The sequence below is a fragment of the Gossypium hirsutum genome, chromosome A12 (assembly GCF_007990345.1).
Source record: "Gossypium hirsutum isolate 1008001.06 chromosome A12, Gossypium_hirsutum_v2.1, whole genome shotgun sequence".
Lineage (NCBI taxonomy): Eukaryota > Viridiplantae > Streptophyta > Magnoliopsida > Malvales > Malvaceae > Gossypium > Gossypium hirsutum.
The window spans coordinates 19024551-19046400 of NC_053435.1; positions in this window are offsets into that span (position 1 = coordinate 19024551).

A 21850-nucleotide genomic window follows, 5' to 3' on the forward strand; every position below is an offset into this window, starting at 1 on the left:
GATACTCTAATTACAAATTCAGTAGACACTACAGGCAAAGTCTTACTGTTCACTAAGTTCATGAATATATAAGAATGTGTTGATTCGGGATCTATCAATGCAATCGTAGAAGTATCATAAAGAGTGAATGTACCAGTTATAACATCAGGAGACGAAGCTTCCTCCTGAGCTTGGATGACGTAGGCTCTGGCAGGTGCACGAGCCTCAGATCTAACAGTCGAATCTTTAGTTACCCTCTGGTTGCTACTCATATTACCTGTATTTTTGGGAGGTCTACCTCGAGTTGTATTACCACTCGGCCTCGGATTTTTCCCAATCTCTTGCTCTACAAACTCAAGACATTCACAGGTAAAATGATCTAAGGATCCACATCTAAAGCAAGCTCGGTCATTAAATCTACAACTTCCCTAATATCTTTTACCATAATGTCTACTCTTGGGTCGATCAGATCGGACATTTCCAACACTTGCAATAGAAGTAGCTGGAGTTCTAAAACTCGAATGTGATCTAGCACGATCTCTACTCGAATGTCCCACATTAGCCTTTGAACAGCTAAAATCATCTCAGAATTTCTTTGACGCAGACTGAAATGATTTACTTGTGAAACTCTTTCTTGTATCTCTAGCTTCTAAGTCGACTTTACTTTTCTCTTTTCCAAGCTCTCTAGCTTTAGACATTCGCTCAACAAGTACTACAAATTCTTTTATTTCCTGAATCCTAAATAACAACTTGCTGTCTTCATTCAAGCCATCTTCAAATCTCTTGCACATTATTGCTTTAGTCGAGACACATTCTTGTGCATACTGGCTCAATATGACAAATTCTTGCTCGTATTCCGTAACAGACATACGACCCTCTTTTAGCTTAAGAAACTCCTTGCATTTTTTATCGATGAATCTCTGACTGATGTATTTCTTTTGGAATTCATCTTGAAAGAAATCCCATGTGACTCGTTCTCTCGGAACCACTGATATCAACGTCTTCCACTAGTGATATGTCGTATCTTTCAAAAGTGAACGACACATTTTACACATTCTTCGGGAGTACATGACATATCATCAAACAACCATATTGTATTCTCAAGCCAAAACTCAGCAATCTCAACATCATCACCGGTAGTAGCATGGAGCTCTTCGACCCCATATTTTCTAATCTTATCAACTGGAGGCTTATTCAGACAAATTGGATCTGCAGCTTGTGGCACAACTGGGACTTGTGGAGGATTTAGCGGGGGTGAAGGTTGTGGCACGGCCAGATTGGTTCTAATATACTGAGTGAACCAATCATTCATCATTTGGTAAAAGGCTTGCTTAGCCTTTTCCTCGTGGCTACTAGTCACGGGTCTAGAATCAGATGGCATTGTCCCTTGAGCGGGAAAAGGTGCATTACTTTCGACATTGTTAGGAATGATCACACTATTGCAGTTCATATATGACATGTATAGCTAGACTCACATACGCTACATACCTCTGATACCAACCAAATGTAACACCTCTAACCCGTATCCGTCACCGGACTAAGGTCATAAAGCTTTACCAGACATATCAAAACATTTTACAATCAATTCACAAACATCAAAGCATCATAGTCAATCAACATCAGAGAGTCCTTACTTAGGTCAACGAGACCGTAAACATGCATTAGGAAGAGGTAGGGACTAAACCGAACATATACAAAATTTTTCGAAACTAAACAATTTTTTCTAAGTTACGAAAGTCACACGCCTGTGCGAATAGGCTGTGTGCTTCACACGTCATTAGATATGCCCGTCTGCCAGGGCCGTGGTGAAACATAGCATACATACTGACTTGTCCACACGACCACAAGACACGCCCGTGTGCCAAGCCATGTGAAAATTAGGGAGGCTGCTGACTTGAGTTACACGGCCAGTCACACGCCAGTGTGTTTAGCCCGTGGTCAAAACTGACTTGGCCGCACAGCTTGGCACACACCCGTGTGTGCGACGGTGTAGTCTACTCAAGCTCATTCTGAAACGGCCCTCGAGCAACGCAGTAGAGACGCACGCCCGTGTCCCTACCCGTGTAGGCAAAAATAGGCCATTTACAAGGTCAACTTGCCACCCTAATTTTGGGTCCTCTCTACAAGATCAAAACCAAAACATTTCATACCAAGTTCCAAAAAATACATAATCAAAACATACACCATTCATGCCATATCATTAACAACCAATTTCATGCCAAACCATAAGCCAAAGTCACACCAAAAAATATGTTTCATAACCTCAAATTACTTCATTCAATCACATGCCATTATCTTACCAAATTGACCAATTCTCTTTGGCCATCCATGAACACATCAAATTGGAAATATTACATCACATAGATTATACTCAAAAGTTATTCATCATCATAACCAAAACCAAGCCTAATCACATAGCTAAATATTCATAAATCAAAAACATATATCTAATACTTTTAGCCTATACATGCCATACTTCAATAATCACATTTTCAAAAGGTACCAAAATAGAGTTCAATAGTATGGTGATGATCCTCGATGATCCCAGAGCTCCCAGTAGCTTCGATATCTAAAAACAATGGGAAACATACACAAAGTAAGCTTTCAAAAGCTTAGTAAGCCATATACAAATAAACTTATTACATAACACAATTCTAAACCAATTTATTCATGTAACTAATAGAAAAATATAGTCACATATCCATAAATCTCATATAGCTCATTTGACCATAATTCACTTACATATATCATGTCCACAATTGTACAAATACATACCTTTCATTCTCAATCATGTTATATATTTCATACACATTCACAGAGTTATTCATTTCTCAGAATACCTATTGAATCATACAGAATCAAATAGGATATGCGAATAGCTTGGAAAGCTCGTACAATGGCAACGTCCCAGACGTGGTCTTACATGTAATCAAATATCGATGCCACTGTCCCATACAGTGTCTTACATGAAATCCAATACGATGCTGATGTCTCAAACATGGTCTTACACGTAAATCTCAAATTGAGTCAATGTCCCAAACGTGGTCTTACATGAAATCACATATCGAAAATCCTATGTCATGACATATGTATCCTAACTATTCCTATGGTTCGTACGGAGCTTTCGGACGTCGTCACATTATCGAAACTTTCTCAATTTTACATATTCAGCTTCTATAACCATTCATCACAATTCAATATCATATAAACATGAATAAATCAATTCAAACACATTTATTTGTATATCGACTTACCTCATACAGAAATGATCGAAAACGAACGGCTAATCAATGACTTTCAACTTTCCCCGATCTAATTTCATTTTCTTTGGTTCTTGATCTAAACACATTCAAATTTGACTTATTCAATCTCACATTCATTCAAATCAATCCATGTACACATATTTAGGGCATTTTACAAATTAGCCGTCACATTTGACATTTTAACATTTTAGTCCCTAATTCATAAAATCAAAAAATAAACATAATTTCTTTATACACATGTTAGGAAGAATATTCATGTAGTTCATATAAGCCCATATATTTCATTTATTTCACATTTTAGTCCCTCAAAATTTCATTTTCATAATTTACCCCAAATTATGAAAATTCATCAAAAATCCCAATACAAAACATATGTATCTATCATCAAGCTTCCGTATTTCATCAACTGACATTATAAAACTCATAAAATCAAAAATGGCATAACTCAAAATCATCATTAAATTTTGAAATTAAGGCATGGGCTTAATGGAACACAAAGCAACGATCACAAAAATGTAAAAAATCATCAAAAACCAAGTAAAACACATACCTTAATCACAAATTCTCTTAGCCAAACCCTAAACAAGCCTTTATCTTTTCTTTTCTTTTGATTTTCAGCAAAACAAGCTGATAATGGCTTTATTTTCATGTTTGTTTAATTAATATTAACTTTAATAATCAAATACCAATTTTACCCTTAATTAAACCATATAAAAATCCCCTAATGGATGGTCATTGATGTCCATTAACCTTATTAATGGTCTAATTTCATCATAGGGATGTGATATCTCGAATTAAGGCCTAAACGGAATAGTGGTTTCGAAAACACAATTTTGAAGTAGGAAAATTTATTCCGATTAATTTTTATAATTTATTGAGTGATTAGATGCATGTGTTAGAATATGGATAGAAAATTTCATGAATTGCATGTCTAATTTGCCTATTAGGACCTAATTGCAAAAGTTGATAAGTATGAGTTTTAGATGTTAAAAGATTTAATTGAAGAGCATAATTGAAGTAGAGGTCCTTAAATGGTAATTATACCATTAGGTTTTCATGGACAAAAGTGGACATACATAGGTAGAAATAAGCAAAGTTTTTAATGAAGGGTATTTTAGTCATTTAGTAATTAAAAGATTAAAAAAAAGGAAAAATATGGCAAAATATGTCCATCTTCTTCATTAGGATGAAATTTCAAGGGTTCTCCATAGATAGGGTTTGTTTCAATCTTCCAAGCTCCATAGTAAGTGATTCCAAGCCCCGTTTTTAATGTTCTTTACGTTTTTTGAGTCTCGGTAACTTGATTTAGCTTATTCTAGCAATAATTTAACCTAGGGTTTATATTTGGAAAAATACCCATAGGTGAAATGTGTTTGTTTTTATGTTTTTATGGTAGAATTTGAAGCTTTAAATTGTGTTAAACAACTTTTGCTAAACGATTTTACGTGAAAACGAGTAAAATGACATAATCCGTAAAAATACCTAATATTTATAACTACATGTTAGAGTGAGAATTTGATGTTGCCATAGAAGGGGAAAGTGATCAGCATGTCATAAAACATAGTAATTTTGGAAAAAAATTTAAATTTTGAGCTTTGGGGCAAAAGTGTAAATATGCAAAAGTTTAGGTGCAAAATCGTAATTTCGCCAAAGTTAGAGTTAAGGACTATTTTGATAAATGTGAGTATTAAATCAGCTAAATGTGTTATTTTAGACTGAGAAAGATGTGGAATCGACCTTGATTGGGGAAAGGAAAAGATTGTGGACTAAATTGCAAAATTTCTTTGTTTTGTACGAGGTAAGTTCAGGTGTAAATGTAGTAACATAATTGTAATTTTAAGTAATTTAATGTTATTTATATGATATGATGATTATTATCATGAAATATTATGCTTTTCGGTTATTATTGAGTAATATGCAAATTATGTCTGCTACTTGTTAAATATGAATTGCTACCGAGTATCGGTTTCGATATTCCGTGGAAGACGAAAAAGATGTGTGATCGAGGAAAAAACCCGTTTGAACCTTGGGAATAGATTAGAATACAAGTGACATGTCACTAAGATATTTGAGTTCCGAGCTCGTTGAGTTGAGTCCGAGTTTGTGAGATGTAACTAGGCATTCGAACTCATTGAGTTGAGTTCGAGTTCACTTATGGATGCGAACGCCCGAGCTTGTTGAGTTGAGTCCGAGTTCACTTATGGGTGGGTTACATGGTAGCTTGGCTACATAATTTCCGTAGGCTATTGAGTTTGTCTAGCTGCGGGTATGGCACTTATGTGCATGAAATCCGTGTATTCAAATCATATTCCAATGTGCTCAACGGGTAAATCTTAAGTGGATAAGGTGAGTACCTAAAACGAAGGTGACATGTTGGTAAGTGTGGTGAATGAGAAAATTTGTACAGGTATGTACTTAGCCCTCGGGTTGAGACTTCAATATAACAATAATATGGTAGGATCATGAATGAGAAATATGATATGAATGCTTTGGTGATATTATGCAAATGTGGATTTCGTATTATTGCATGGTTATATTACTTGCTATTTACATGTGAACTTACTAAGAAATTATGCTTACTCCCTCCTCTCTATTCTTTGTAGTTTTGTCAAGCCAGCTAGGAGATCGGGAACAGTCAAAGGCGCGCTCACACAATCAACAAACTATTTCGGTATAATGACTTGTATATTTTGGGAATATGGCATGTATAGCATTATAATCATTTTGTGTATATAATCTTATGATATGGCTCATGGAAGACATGAAAATGTTTGAGAATGATTAGCTATTGGAGTCGCTAATCAAGATTATATTTGATAACACGTATCCTTTATGTGCTAACTAATCTATGGAAATCCATAAAATGGTGAAATTGGCTATAAAACAGAATCACACAGCAGTAGTGACGTGAGTTTAAAAAATCACTAAAAATAGTATAGATAGAATTAGATGATGAATAAAATATTAAATTGAAGCTTAATGAATCTATTTTCATGTGGAAGAAACAAAAGGTAAAAGAGTTGTATTTTATGAGATATTTACGTTTTGGTGAAATAGGGTCAGAGCAATTTCTGGATTCCCTATTTTGAATTTAGAAATTCATCATAAATTGTGTAAAAATAATTAGAACTCAAACTTTATATGTATAGATTCCTTATTGAGTCCATTTTTAATATAAACAAACTACATAGTCATTGGATCTCTTTATAGGATGAGATTTGATTTGTAGTGTACACGGGTCAGAGTAGCCGAAACCTGAAACAGGGGAGACTTTAACTAATAAACTGAACTAATTGGCCTAACCAAAAATACTAGAAAACAATTAGTAAGTAGATATATAAGTCTAGTTTCAGGGAAAATTTACGGAATTTGATTTTGAGTTTCGTAACTCGAGATATGATTTTTTTAGCGACTGTGATACAGATGGACAGTTTACTAAGAGAATTGTTTGAACTTGTTTAAATGCTAAAATAAGTTTAGTAATGTCTCATACTCGACTCTGTCGATGGTCTTGGGTAAGGGGCGTTACATTTGGTGGTATTAGAGCTATGGTTTAGTCGGTTCTCAGACTAACGTGGCGTATGTACGGGTTTTGCTATACATGCCATATATATATTGTGATTGTGTGACGACTCCTGACCTTTAAAATGATTTTTTATAGTAAATGGATCTCGATCCAGCTGTGGCTGATGATGTAGAGAGCAATACGCCAGCTCCTGCTGAAGGGGAGGTGCTGACTGAAAGTCGCCTCCTACTGTTGGTCAAGGAGGCGGAGAAAGGGCTTGGGAAGCCTTTCTCCAGATGATGAATGGATGGTACACCGAGTTTGTTCGAACGAACCCGAATGCTCAACAACCTCCCCCACATCCCCTGATTCCTCAACCAGTACCCCCAATGCCTCAAGGTATGGATCTGATGAAATTTCATAAAACCCCAGTCTATAGAATTCACAAGCAAGGGGCTGAAGTGTAATAGCCCAAAATTGGGTCTAGTTGGAATAGAGGTTTCAGGACCACAAAATCTGAGATATAAATAATTATTTTATGATTATTTTGAGGTCTATGATATGATTTCATGATTGTGTGAAAATTTCGTGAAGAAATTCTATGCATAAAGTGCTTAATTCGAAGTTAGGGACTAAATTGAATAAGTTGCAAAACTTGTATTCTAGAAGTTTCTAGTATGAAATTGATTTGAAATATTAATTAGGAGGTCTTAAATAGAAATTTTACCAATTTCTAAGTTATGGACAAAAATTGGACATGGATGGAATTTTTGGAAAGTTTAGTAGTAAGGGTATTTTGGTCATTTAGGGGTAAAATGAATTAAAATACAAAATTAAAAGCCAATTTTGCTCATCTTCTTCACCATGGACGTGTATACCAAGGGAGACTCCATGGCTAGGGTTTTCAAGCTTCCCAAGCTCAATTGTAAGTCCGTTCTAACCCCGTTTTTCAAGTTCTTTACGTTTTTAGAGTCCCGGTAACTTGATTTAGCTTATGCTAGCAATAATTCAACCTAGGGTTCATATTTGGAAAAATACCCATAGGTAAAATTTGTGTATTCTGGTGTTTTATGATACAATATGAGGTTTTAAATTATGTTAGACAACTTGTGCTACTCGGTTTTAAGTGAAAACGAGAAAAAGGGCTTAATTGGTAAAAATACCTAATAGTCATAAGTATATGTTAGAGTGAGAATTTGATGTTGCCATAGAAGGGAAAAGTGATCATCATGTCATAAAACATAAGAATAAGGGATGAAGTTTAATTCCCAAGCCTAGGGGCAAAAGTGTAAATATGCAAAAGTTTAGGGGCAAAATTGTAATTTTTCCAAAGTTTGAGTTAAGGACTGTTTTGAATAGTAAATTAATTAAATAAGTAAAATATGATGTTCTAGATCCCGGAAAACGAGATTTGAACCTAGAATGAGAGAAAAATCAAAAATTGGGAAAGTTGGTAAAATGGCTGTTTTAATATCAAGGTAAGTTCATATGTATAATAAGCATTAATTTATGCATGTTTCAATGTAAAATTGATATATTTACTATGATCTCCGAGGTGTTGAAAGTATGTAAGTTGGTATGGTAATAATACAACAATAATGCTGTAATTTATATTTGAAAGTTAAATTTAGTGAATTAATTGAATTATGTTAAATTAAATGATTATGGTGCCAAGTTTATGAATTGATTTAAAAATATGTCTATGGTAGATGAAGTGCATTGAATTATCATACATAAATGTGATTTCTATGATTATGGATATTATGGAAATTGTAAGTTCATATGATTTTTAATAAGACAATGTGTAATTTAATGTTATTGCGTTGATATTAAATGAGATGTAAGTTTATATGTAAGTAATACATCACTATTAGTATTATGATATTTTATAAAAATATTGGAAATATGTTTGTGGATAATTACTTGATTGGTGAAATTGTTGGAAAAGAGAGAGAAATCCCGGTTGAACCTTCGGAAAGATTGGATGATACAGATGGTATGTAGCTAGGTCACATGTATAGTGCTGAGTGCACATCATGTGTACAAGAGAGCTACAAGACATTATGATGTAGCTAGGTCGCATGGGTGATACTATGTGTACACCATGTAGACAAGAGAGCTACGGGATATATGTAGCTAGGTCGCATGCGTGGTTCCAAGTGAAGGACACCATGTAGACAAGAGAGCTACGAGATAAACTGGCTAGGTCACATGGGTGGTACTAAGTGTTCACCATGTGTACAAGAGAGCTGAACTATATGATGGGTGGAGCTATGTGTTGAAACCACCAAGTATCGAGGATTGATCCGAAGTGTTCAACGGGAGACTCTCTATGTATTGCTTTGTGAGTTTTGTGATGAATAAGTGCAGGAACTTGGTTATGTGAATGATGTGTTCATTAAGTGACCAGGATGTGGTAAGGTTATAAACAAGTAAGTTATACATGAGGATGATTTTATGGTGACCTTGTGATCATAGGCCTAAACTTGTGACGTATGAAATGTGGTGAAAATGATTTGTGATATGTAAGTTAAAATGAGGTTAATACAAAGAAAGTGTGAAAGAGTGAATTAGCAATAAAACTGTTTTGGACAGTAGCAGTGACGTGATTTTGAAAAATCACCAAAAATAGTATAAATTGAATCAGACACTTAATGAGATATCATATTAAAGCTTAATGAGTCTATTTTCATATAAAAGAAACATACAAAGCAAAGGAGTTCTATATTTTGAGATATTTATGTTTTTGTGAGACTGATTCAGAATGATTACGTGATCCCCTGTTCTGACTTTGGAAAATCACAAAAATTTGGATAAAAATAATTAGAGACTCAAAATTATATTTCAAAATTATATTTTTAAAATCCATAATGAATCTATTTTCAAGATAAATCAACAAGAACATTATCCGAGTTCTGTACTATGAGATGATTATTTTTTAGTGAAGAGAGGTCAAAACTGTCAGAAAGTGAAACAGGGGAAATTTTAATGAATAAACTGTACTAATTGACTAAACAAAAAATTATGAAAATTTTATGGTGAAAGGATATGTGATTCTAGTTTCAGGGGAAATTTACGGATCTTAATTTGGGGCTCTGTAGCTCGAATTATAAATAATTAAGTGACTATGACTCGTGTGGACAGTTTGATGTGAACATTTATTAGTAAATTGTGAAATCGTACTTACAAGAATGCTATATACATTAAGGATGTGGAATGGAGAGGAGCAGGAGGAAAATAAATATATGTGGAATACATGGAAACTATGGTATATGAAATATTGATATAATGAAATAAATGATATGTGTTTATAAGAAAACAAAAAGAGATGTTATGTATCATGACATGTATATATATGACTAGCCCCAATGTAATGCTTGTTGGGTATGGAATTGAATTGAAATGTTTCAGGCAAACATGTTATTCTGCACATCTGAATCATGGTATTTTATAAAGATATGATCTAGCTTTAAATATGAATGATTGATGATTAAGCTGAAGATATTTGGTAAGATGATAATCTTGGTATAAATGTATAAGTGGTACTATAATAAACAAGGTAAAATGAGTATGAGAGACACATGTATGATGACATACAAATGCTATGTTTGTGGTTTAATTGAGGATGTTTAATCATTAAATGAATACCATGTTATATGCTTTTGATTTTGTATAAGTGTGTAAGAGATCAAGGTTGACAAAAGCTTGGAAAATAGACTAGGTATATTCCACACAGGCAGAGACACGACCATGTGTCTCAGCCGTGTATGGAACACGACTTTGGGACACGGGCGTGTGGAGCCTTAAAGCATGAAATTTCCAAGATTTTCGTAAGTTCTCGGTTTAGTCCCAAACCCTTTCTAAAGTATGTTTTGGGCTTCGTAGACTCAAATAAGGGACTATGTGTAAGAGAATGAACGCTTTGAAATATGAATAAAATTTTATGGCTCGTATTTTAGTTTAATGTTTGTATGATTGTCTGGTAACGCCTCGTACCTTAGCCCGGCCTCGGATACGGGTAAGGGGTGTTACATGAAGAATTCAGGGCAAATGTTGATGATGATGCCGAGAAAGCAGAATTTTGGCTTGAGAATTCTATTTGGGTATTTGATTAATTATTTTGTACATCTGAAGAGTGCTTGAAATGTGCTATATCCTTGTTGAGAGATTCAGTCTATTATTGGTGGAAGACATGGATTTCAGTGATACCGAAAGAGAAAGTGACTTGGGAGTTCTTTCAAGAAGAATTTCGAAAAAAATACATCAGTGAAAGATTTATTGATCAGAAGCGTAAAGAGTTTCTTGAGTTGAAACAAGGCAACATGACAGTTACTGAGTATGAAAGGGAGTTCGTTCGATTGAGTAAGTATGCTAGAGAATAGATTCCTTCAGAGGCTAAAATATGCAGACAATCTGAAGACGGACTCAATGAAGACATTAAAGTATTTGTGGGAATTCTTGAGTTGAAAGAGTTCGTAGTACTTGTTGATCAGGCTTGCAAGGCTGAAGAACTAATTAAAGAAAAGAGAAAGGCTGAGGCTGAGACTAGAAATTTGAAGAAAAGACTGATGAGCAGTGCATTTCCACCGCAATCTAGAAAATCCAGATATATGTATTCTCGTTCTCATGTTTTGGCTGGACATTCATATGGGAATCGTAAGAAGCAAAATACAGGTTTTAAATCCCAGACTACTTCTATGGATAGTATGGGAAATTCGAGATTTGTTAGACCCGAGTGCCAACGATGTGGTAGAAGTCACCTTGGTCCATGTAGAACTAATGAATGTTATCAGTGTGGTTCTCCAGATCATTTTATTAGAGACTGTCCGAAGAGAATTGAGAAAGAAAAATTTCAGAATGCAAAACTTAGTGGTGCAGTTTCGAAAAGAAGATCTTCGAGAAATGTTGGGAATGAGGCAAGCAACAAGAATGTAGTCAGAGATTCAGTGTTTAAAACTGAAGCTAGAGCTCCGGCTAGAACTTATGCCATAAGGGCGCGTGAAGATGCTTCATCTCCCGATGTGACCACTGGTATTTTCTCTCTTTATGATGTTAATGTTATTGCTTTGATTGACCTCAGTTCTACTCATTCATTTATGTGCATGAAATTGGTGTCTAATATGAGTATACCTATTGAGTCTATGGAATTTATGATTAAAGTGTCAAACCTGCTAGGCAAATGTGTTATAGTTGATAAAGTATGCAAGAAATGTCTTTTGATGATTAGAGGTTATTATTTTTCGGCCGACTTGATGTTGTTGCCGTTTGATGAATTTGATGTTATTTTGGGTATGGATTGGTTGACATTACATGATGATATAGTAAATCGTAAACAAAAGGTTATTGAATTAAAATGTGAAAATGGTAAAATTCTGCGGGTTGAATCAAACGAATCAGAGACATTGCCTAGTATGATTTCTTCGATGTCAGCTCTGAGATATTTGAGAAAGGGTTATGAAGCTTATTTGGTGTATGTGTTGAATACAAAGGAATTTGAGAAGAAAATTGAATCAGTGCTGATTGTATGTGAATTTACGGATGTATTTTCAAAAGAGTTGTCGGGTTTGCCTCATATCAGAGAAATAGAATTTGGTATTGAGTTGACACCGGGAACAACTCCGATCTCGATTGCTCCTTATAGAATGGCACCAATAGAGTTGAAAGAATTAAGGTCGCAGTTGCAAGAGTTGACTGACAAAGGTTTTGTGAGACCGAGTTTTTCGCCTTGGGTTGCTCCCGTATTATTTGCAAAAAAGAAGGATGGTTTAATGAGATTGTGTGTAGACTATCGACAGTTAAATAAGGTGACAGTCCAGAACAAGTATCCCTTGTCGAGAATTGATGATTTCGGCGATCAGTTGAAAGGAGCGACATGGTTCTCAAAGATTGACTTGAGGTCTGGGTACTACTAGTTGCGAGTAAAAGAGTCCAATATGCCTAAAACTGCTTTTAGAACAAGGTACGACCATTATGAATTTTTAGTTATGCCATTCGGTTTGACAAATGCTCCTGTCGTGTTTATGGATTTAATGAATCGCATATTTCAGCCATTCTTGGACAAGTTTGTTGTGGTATTTATTGATGATATCTTAATTTATTCAAAAGATGAGACAGAGCATGCTGAGCACTTGAGGATAGTTTTGCAAACTTTGAGAGATAAGCAGTTGTATGCTAAGTTCAGTAAAAGTGAGTTTTGGCTTCGAGAAGTAGGATTCTTGGGTCATATAGTTTCGGGTGATGGTATACGGGTTGATCCCAGTAAAATTTCAGCTATTGTTGATTGGAAACAGCCGAAGAATGTAACTGAGGTTAGAAGTTTCTTGGGTCTAGCTGGTTATTATCGATGGTTTGTAAACAGATTTTCTATAATTGCTACTCCTATGACGAGACTACTCCATAAGGATGTTAAATTTGAGTGGACGGAAGAATGTCAACAGAGCTTTGAGAAATTGAAAAAAGTTACTGACTGAGGCACCAGTGTTGGTACAACCCGAGTCAGGTAAAGAATTTGTGGTGTATAGTGATCTTCTCTAAATGGCTTAGGATGTGTACTTAAGCAAGAAGGAAAAGTTGTGGCTTATGCTTCGAGACAGTTGAAACCACAGGAAAGGAATTATCCGACTAATGATTTGAAACTGGCTGCTATAGTGTTTGCTTTGAAGATTTGGCGACATTATATGTATGGTGAAAAGTTCCGAGTTTATACCGACCACAAAAGTCTCAAGTACTTGATGTCACAAAAAGACTTGAATTTGAGACCGCGGAGATGGTTAGAATTATTGAAAGATTATGAGCTAGTGATTGACTACCATCCGGAGAAAGCGAATGTGGTTGCCGATGCTTTGAGTAGAAAGTTGTTGTTTGCTTTGGGAGCTATGAATACTCAGTTGATGGTGTCTGACGATGGTTTGATTTTAGCAGAGTTGAGAGCAAGACTAATGTTTTTGCAAGAGATTTGTGAAGCTCAGAAAAATGACCAAGATTTGCAAGCCAAGAGAAAGCAATGTGAGGCTTATACGAGATCAGATTTCAAAATCGGTTCTGATGGTTGCTTGATGTTTAAAGATCAAATTTGTTTACCGAAGAATGATAATTTGATTCGAAAGATCTTGCACGAAGCACACAGTGGTTGTTTGTCAATGCATCCGGCCAGTACAAAAATGTATAATGATTTGAAAAAAATTTATTGGTGGAACAGAATGAAAAGAGATATTTCCAATTTGTATTGTGATGCTTTATTTGTCAGTAAGTAAAAGCTGAACACTAGGTGCCTTTGGGTCTACTTCAGCCTGTCATTATTCCTGAGTGGAAGTGGGATCGAGTTACCATGGAATTTGTGTCAGGGTTGCCGTTAACTCCGAGGAAGAAAGATGCCATCTGGGTAATAGTTGATAGATTGACTAAATCAACTCATTTTATTCCGGTACGTACTGAATATTCTCTTGATAAGTTGGCTTAATTATATATCAGTGAGATTGTTAGACTTCACGGAGTACCTTTGTCGATCATTTTCGATAAAGATCCGAGGTTTACCTCGCGATTTTGGCAAAAGTTGCAAGAGGCATTAGGTACGAATTTAAATTTCAGCACTGCCTTCCATCCGCAAACTGATGGACAATCAGAAAGACTAATTCAGATTCTTGAGTACATGCTCAGATGTTGTGTATTGGAATTCCAAGGTAGTTGGGAAAGATACTGGCCGTTGGTAGAATTTGCCTACAATAATAGTTATCAGACGAGTTTGAAGATGGCACCTTATAAAGCATTGTACAGTTGTAAGTGTCGGATGCCATTGTATTGGACTGAACTAAAAGAAAATCAGATTTACAGAGTTGATCTAATTAAAGAAACTGAAAAAATAGTGAAAGTGATTCGAGATTGTTTGAAAGCTGCTTTAGATAGACAGAAATCCTATGCAGATTTGAAAAGAAAACAAATCGAGTTTCAAGTCAGTGATAAGGTATTTTTAAAAGTGTCTCCATGGAAGAAAGTTCTTAGATTTGGTCGGAAAGGCAAATTGAGTCCGTGTTTTATCGGATCGTATGAGATAATTGAAAGAGTTGGACCAGTAGCATATCAGTTAGCATTACCACCTGAATTAGAGAAGATTCATGATGTGTTCCACGTATCTATGTTACGTCGATATCATTCGGATCCTTCACATGTAATTTCATCGATGGAAATTGAGCTACAACCGGATATGACTTACAATGAAAAACCGATTAATATTTTAGCTCGGAAAGTCAAGCAACTAAAAAATAAAAGTATCGCTCTCCTAAAAGTATTATGGCAAAAGCACGGAGTAGAAGAGGCTACATGGGAGCCCGAGGAAACTATGAGAAATCAATACCCACACCTGTTTACCGGTATTATTTTCAGGGACGAAAATCCCTAAAGGGAGGAGAGTTGTGATATCCTGAATTAGGGCCTAAACGGAATAGTGGTTTTGAAACCACAATTCAAAAGTGGAAAAATTTATTCTGATTAATTTTTATAATTTATTGAGTGATTAGATGCATGTGTAAGAATATCGATAGAAAATTTCATGAATTGCATGTCTAATTTGCCTATTAGGACTTAATTGCAAAAGTTGATAAATATGAGTTTTAGATGTTAAAAGATTTAATTGAAGAGCATAATTGAAGTAGAGGTCCATAAATGGAAATTATACCATTAGGTTTTCATGGAAAAAAGTGGACATACATAGGTAGAAATAACCAAAGTTTTTAATGAAGGGTATTTTAGTCATTTGGTAATTAAAAGATAAAAAAAGGAAAAAGATGGCAAAATATGTTCATTTTCTTCATTAGGACGAAATTTCAAGGGTTCTCCATAGCTAGGGTTTGTTTCAAGCTTCCAAGCTCCATAGTAAGTGATTCCAAGCCCCGTTTTTAATGTTCTTTACGTTTTTGGAGACCTGATAACTTGATTTAGCTTATTCTAGCAATAATTTAACCTAGGGTTTATATTTGGAAAAATATCTATAGGTGAAATGTGTTTATTTTGATGTTTTATGGTAGAATTTGAAGCTTTAAATTGTGTCAAACAACTTTTGCTAAACGATTTTACGTGAAAACGAGTAAAATGACATAATCGGTAAAAATACCTAATGTTTATAACTACATGTTAGAGTAAGAATTTGATGTTGCCATAGAAGGGAAAAATGATCAGCATGTCATAAAACATAATAATTTTGGGAAAAAAATTAGTTTTTGAGCTTTAGGGCAAAAGTGTAAATATGCAAAAGTTTAGGTGTAAAATCGTAATTTTTCCAAAGTTAGAGTTAAGGACTATTTTGATAAATGTAAGTATTAAATCAGCTAAATGTGTTATTTTAGACCAAGAAAGACGTGAAATCGACCTTGATCAGGGAAAGGAAAAAATTGTGGACTAAATTGCAAAATTTCTTTATTTTGTACCGAGGTAAGTTCAGGTGTAAATGCAGTAACATAATTGTCATTTTAAGTAATTTAATGTTATTTATATGATATGATGATTATTATCATGAAATATTATGCTTTGCGGTTATTATTGAGTAATATGCAAATTATGTGTTCTACTTGTTAAATATGAATTGCCACGAGTATCGGTTTCGATATTCCGTGGAAGACGGCAAAGACGTGTGATCGAGGAAAAAGCCCATTTGAACCTTGGGAATAGATTAGAATACAAGTGACATGTCACTAAGATATTTGAGTTCTGAGCTCGTTGAGTTGAGTCCGAGTTTGTGAGATGTAACTTGGCATCCGAACTCGTTGAGTTGAGTCCGAGTTCACTATGGATGCGAACGCCCGATCTCGTTAAGTTGAGCCCGAGTTCACTTATGGGCGGGTTACATGGTAGCTTGGCTACATAATTTTCGTAGGCTATTGAGTTTGTCTAGCTGCGGGTATGGCACTTATGTGCATGAAATCCGTGTATTCGAATCATATTCCGATGTGTTCAACGGGTAAATCTTAAGTGGATAAGGTGAGTACCTAAAATGAAGGTGACATGTTGGTAAGTGTGGTGAATGAGAAAATTTGTACAGATATGTACTTAGCCCTCGGGTTGAGACTTCAATATAACAATAATATGGTAGGATCATGAATGAGAAATATGATATGAATGCTTTGGTGATATTATGCAAATGTGGATTTCTTATTATTGCATGGTTATGTTACTTGATATTTACATGTGAACTTACTAAGCAATTATGCTTACTCCCTCCTCTCTATTCTTTATAGTTTTTTCAAGCCGGCTAGGAGATCGGGAACGGTCGGAGGCATGCTCACACTATCAACAAACTATTTCAGTATAATGACTTGTATATTTTGGGAATATGGCATGTATAGCATTGTAATCATTTTGTGTATATAATCTTATGATATGGCTCATGGAAGACATGGAAATGCTTGAAAATGATTAGCTATTGGAGTGGCTAATGAAGATTATATTTGATAACACGTATGCTTTATGTGCTAACTAATCTATAGAAATCCATAAAATGGTGAAATTGGCTATAAAACAGAATCACACAGCAGCAGTGACGTGAGTTTGAAAATCACTACAAATAGGAGAGATAGAATTAGATGATGAATAAAATATGAAATTTAATCTTAATGAATCTATTTTCATGTGGAAGAAACAAAATAGGTAAAAGAGTTTTATTTTATGAGATATTTACGTTTTGGTGATACAGGGCAGAGCGATTTCTGGATTCCCTGTTCTGACTTTAGAAATTCATCATAAATTCTGTAAAAATAATCAGGACTCACACTTTATATTTATGGATTCCTTATTGAGTCTATTTTTAAGAGAAATAAACTACATGGTCATTGGATCTCTGTACAGGATGAAATTTGATTCGCAGTGCACAGGGGTTAAAGCAGCTAAACCCTGAAACTGGAGAGACTTTAACTAATAAACTATACTAATTGGCCCTGCCAAAAATTCTAGAAAACAATTAGTAAGTATATATATAAGTCTAGTTTAAGTGAAAATTCACGAAATTTGATTTCAAGTTTTGTAACTCGAGATATTATTTTTTTAGCGACTGTGGCACAGATGGACAGTTTACTACGAGAATTGTTTGAACTTGTTTAAATGCTAAAATAAGTTTAGTAATGTCTCATGCTCGACTCCGGCGACGGTATAGGGTAAGTGGAAAATAAGTTTAGTAATGTCTCATGCTCGACTCCGGCGACGGTATAGGGTAAGTGGGCATTACAAAGGACCTCAAATTTAAAGAGACACATCAATTTGACACTTAATGAAATTACAAAAAAACTTTTTCATTTTCTGCAATTAGGTCCTTTTTGCAAATTAAGCATACAAATAGTAAAATTAATTCACGAAATTTTGACAGATATCAATTCACATGTTAAAAGCACAAAAAATAATATTAAAATATTTTTCAGACTCCAATTTGTGGTCCTAAAACCACTGTTTCGACTAGGGTCTAAACCGGGCTGTTACATACTGAGCTTTTCATAAGCTCACCCCTATTAGTGTTTAACTTTTCAGTATACCTTAAAATTAGGATCAGACTCGGCATTCAGGGAATCAACTTGAACCTCAGATTATTATTATTTAGTTAAGTATTATTAAGTCTTTATTTGTTTTGGCTTGTAATTTTTAATTATTTCTGGTCTGTGACTTGGTAACTTTTCTTTTAGGGATTTTTGCATGCATGAATTACTCAAGCATAATAACCGGATAATGCATGATATCGAGCTTAAGTAATATTTGATATTGTTCCATAGTTACCACTACACTACAAAGGAACTGTTTTTGAAAAACAAATCAATAAGGCAACTATTTTCCAAAATGACTTAAAAAATGGTTTTTCCGCTGCATTAGTTTAACTTCGAGTTGTTCTTTTTTTTTAAAGAAGTGACAAGCAAACGTTTTTCTAAAACAACATTATCAAAAATAAAATGAATCCTAAGCATACACGACCTAATGAATGAATGCTTTTAAGCTAACTCAAAGTACAACTACGGTTTTCTCTAAAATGAGTTTATTTAAAGTCTTAAAAAGTAACATAAGTTAGCTTAGCCATTTCGGTGGCTAATGTAGCCTTCTCAATCTAGCCATAACGTCTAGGCCGGGTTTGGGAGGTTAGAACAACATATGCTCGAGAGAGCTTATATTAGGATTACCTGTCCGGGCTAAATCCTTTATATAATGAGATCAATAGGATTACTCGTTCGAGCTAAATCCCGCCAACAACAAATTTAGGACCTCATTCATTTCGGGAAAGCACATATATTCAATGGAATTCAATATTCAAATGAGACTTTACCCTTTTTCCAACATTTTCGAACATGTAATCATTTCACACATTTATAATAATCACATAAATATAAATCATAACATTCAAGTTAACATATTTACATGCTTGATTAAGTTACACGAACTTACCTCGACACTGGTTCGCATATAAAATCTACTAATCCAAAACCTTTTCTTTTCCTCGATCTAACCTCGAATTTATGTTGTTCGGATCTATATAAATAACTTTAATCATCAATTTCACACATTTCATATTTATTTGGGCTCAATTTACGTCCTAGGTAAAATTACTATTTTGCCCCTAACTTTTTCATAAATTCCAATTTGGTCACTAGGCTTGGAAAATGAAATTCTTGCAATTTACTCCCTATTCCAAGCCTAAAAAAAGTTTCAACATAAAGTTTACAGCACATATCTTCTATAAATTTTAGATTTTTTTATAAATTTTCAAAACTTTACATTTTAGCCCCTAAATCATGTTTTCATCAAAAATCACTTTGTAAAAGTTGTTCATCTATCAACAACCTTTCATTTTCTACCATAAATTTTAAATTTTCAGCATATTCATCGATGACCCAATTTCCATACCTTAATAACTTTTCAAATTGATCCTCCAAATAGATAGATTAAGCTATCCCGGTTTCAAAAATATCTAAAATACTAAAAACAAGACAAGAAAACTTACTGAATTAAGCCTTGAATCTCTCTCCTAGGGTTTCCATGTATTTTTTGGGAAGATGATGAGAAAACAAGATGATAATTCTTTTATCATCTTCTAATTAATTAAATTAAGTCAATTTCCAATTTAGTCCTTGCCTTTTTTCTAAATTTCCACGGATGAGTCACTAAAATATCTACATCTTTTCTTTAAGGATCTAATTACCATATAAGGACCTCAAGTTTGGAATTCCATAGCTATTTAATCATTCTAGCTACTAGAATTCAACTTTTGCATTTTATGCGATTTAGTCCATCCCGTAATTAAGCACTAAATTGATAAAATTTTCTTATCAAAATTTTCACATGACATTTCTAACAGAATACAGACCATGTAATAAAATTAAAATAAATTTTATTTTTGACTTGGATTTTTGTGGTCTCAAAACCACTGTTCCGATTTCATTGAAAATTGGGTTGCTACAGAAAGTGGGGATGTAGCTTTGAAAATCTATATAAGTAAGGCTTATGATCGAGTAGACTAGAATTGTTACAGTTTATTATGCGTAAGATGGGATTTGATGAAGTTTGGATTTATTGGGTAATGCTTTGTGTGGCAATTGTGACCTATTTGGTTTCTTTGAATTGAAGGGAAGGGTGGAAGGTAGGACCGGTCCTTCCTAAGTGAGGGCCTTGTCAAGGTGATCTGATTTCTCCCTATTTGTTTATTCTTTGTACTAAAGGGCTTAGCTTTTTACTCCGTAATGCAAAAATGCAAGGAGCTATCCAAAGGGTTTTTGCTTTTCATTAAGGACTAAGTGCGTCTCATCTACTATTTGCGGATGATAACTTTCTTTTCCTTTGAAAAATTATCCTTAAGTGAAATGCTATTAAAATTTTTTTGGCGGATTATGTGGCTGCCTCAGGTTAGGTTATAAATTTCCAGAAATCGGGTATTGCGTTGGGTTTTAACATGCTAGCATCTATTTGGGACACGGTTATAGGTAGATTGGGAGTGTCCAATCTAGTTGATCATGGACATTATTTCCGTCTCCCTTCATTTTTTGGACGTAACAAACGTTAATTTTTTTCTTTTCTAAATGATTGCTTAGTAATCGCTTGTTGACTTGGAAGAATAAATTGTTATCTAGGTCAGGTAAGAAGATTGTTATTAAAATGATAGTTCTGGCTCTACCAGTCTATTGCGTTAGCATGTTTTTATTGCCTCCCACTTTTTGTAATGATCTTCAAAAGTTGATGAACTCATTTTGGTGGTGTATTGCTAGTAATGGAATAAAGGGCTCAAGTGGGCCTTGTGGGAGTAGTTGTGTGTCTATAAGAAATGTGGTGGCACGGGTTTTTGAGATCTACATGTTTTTAATCTTGCCATGTTAGGTAAGCAGGTTGCCTCGATTTATGATGGATCTGTCCATTTCTATTTGTAGGCTCTTCATAGAAAATATTTTCTGAATGGATCTTTTATTGATACTTTTAAGGGTGGTAATCCCTTGTTTCTATGGCGTGGTACTTTAGCATCAAAACATGTGATTTCATGTAGTATGCAATGGTAAGTTGGGAATGATAATGATATTTCAGTATTTTGTGACCTATTGTTAGTTGATGACATGAAATTTTATGTTGAGTCATTTTCATTAGTAGGTTTTGAGGATTTGTGGGTTGCTGATTTATTTAATGTTGATGGTTATGCATAGAACAAGGACTTAGCAGAAGGAATTTTAGCTCTTGATGATGCAAAACATGTTCTTCTGATCCTAATTAGCTATTCTTCGACAATGGATCAACTAATATGAAATTTTAGTTTAGATGGAAGATATAGTGTGAGGTCGGCATACCATGTTGCTCTTAATGTGTTTGGATAGGTCTTTCTTGGATGAAAACACCATTTGGAGCATGCTATGGCGATGTAAGATTCCGTCAAAGGTTAAGAACTTTGTTTGGCATTGTTTAAGGCACTTTTTATCGACACGGGTTTGTTTGAATGAGAAGGGTATTTCACTATCTCCCTCATATAGTTGATGTGGTGAGGCTGAGAGTATGGATCACATTTTGTTGCTTTGTTTGTAAATGCAGACTATTTTGAGTGTTGCTAGTTTTTCATTGGGTTAGTAAAAAAGGACTGACATATTTTGCATGCTTCTTGACTCGACAA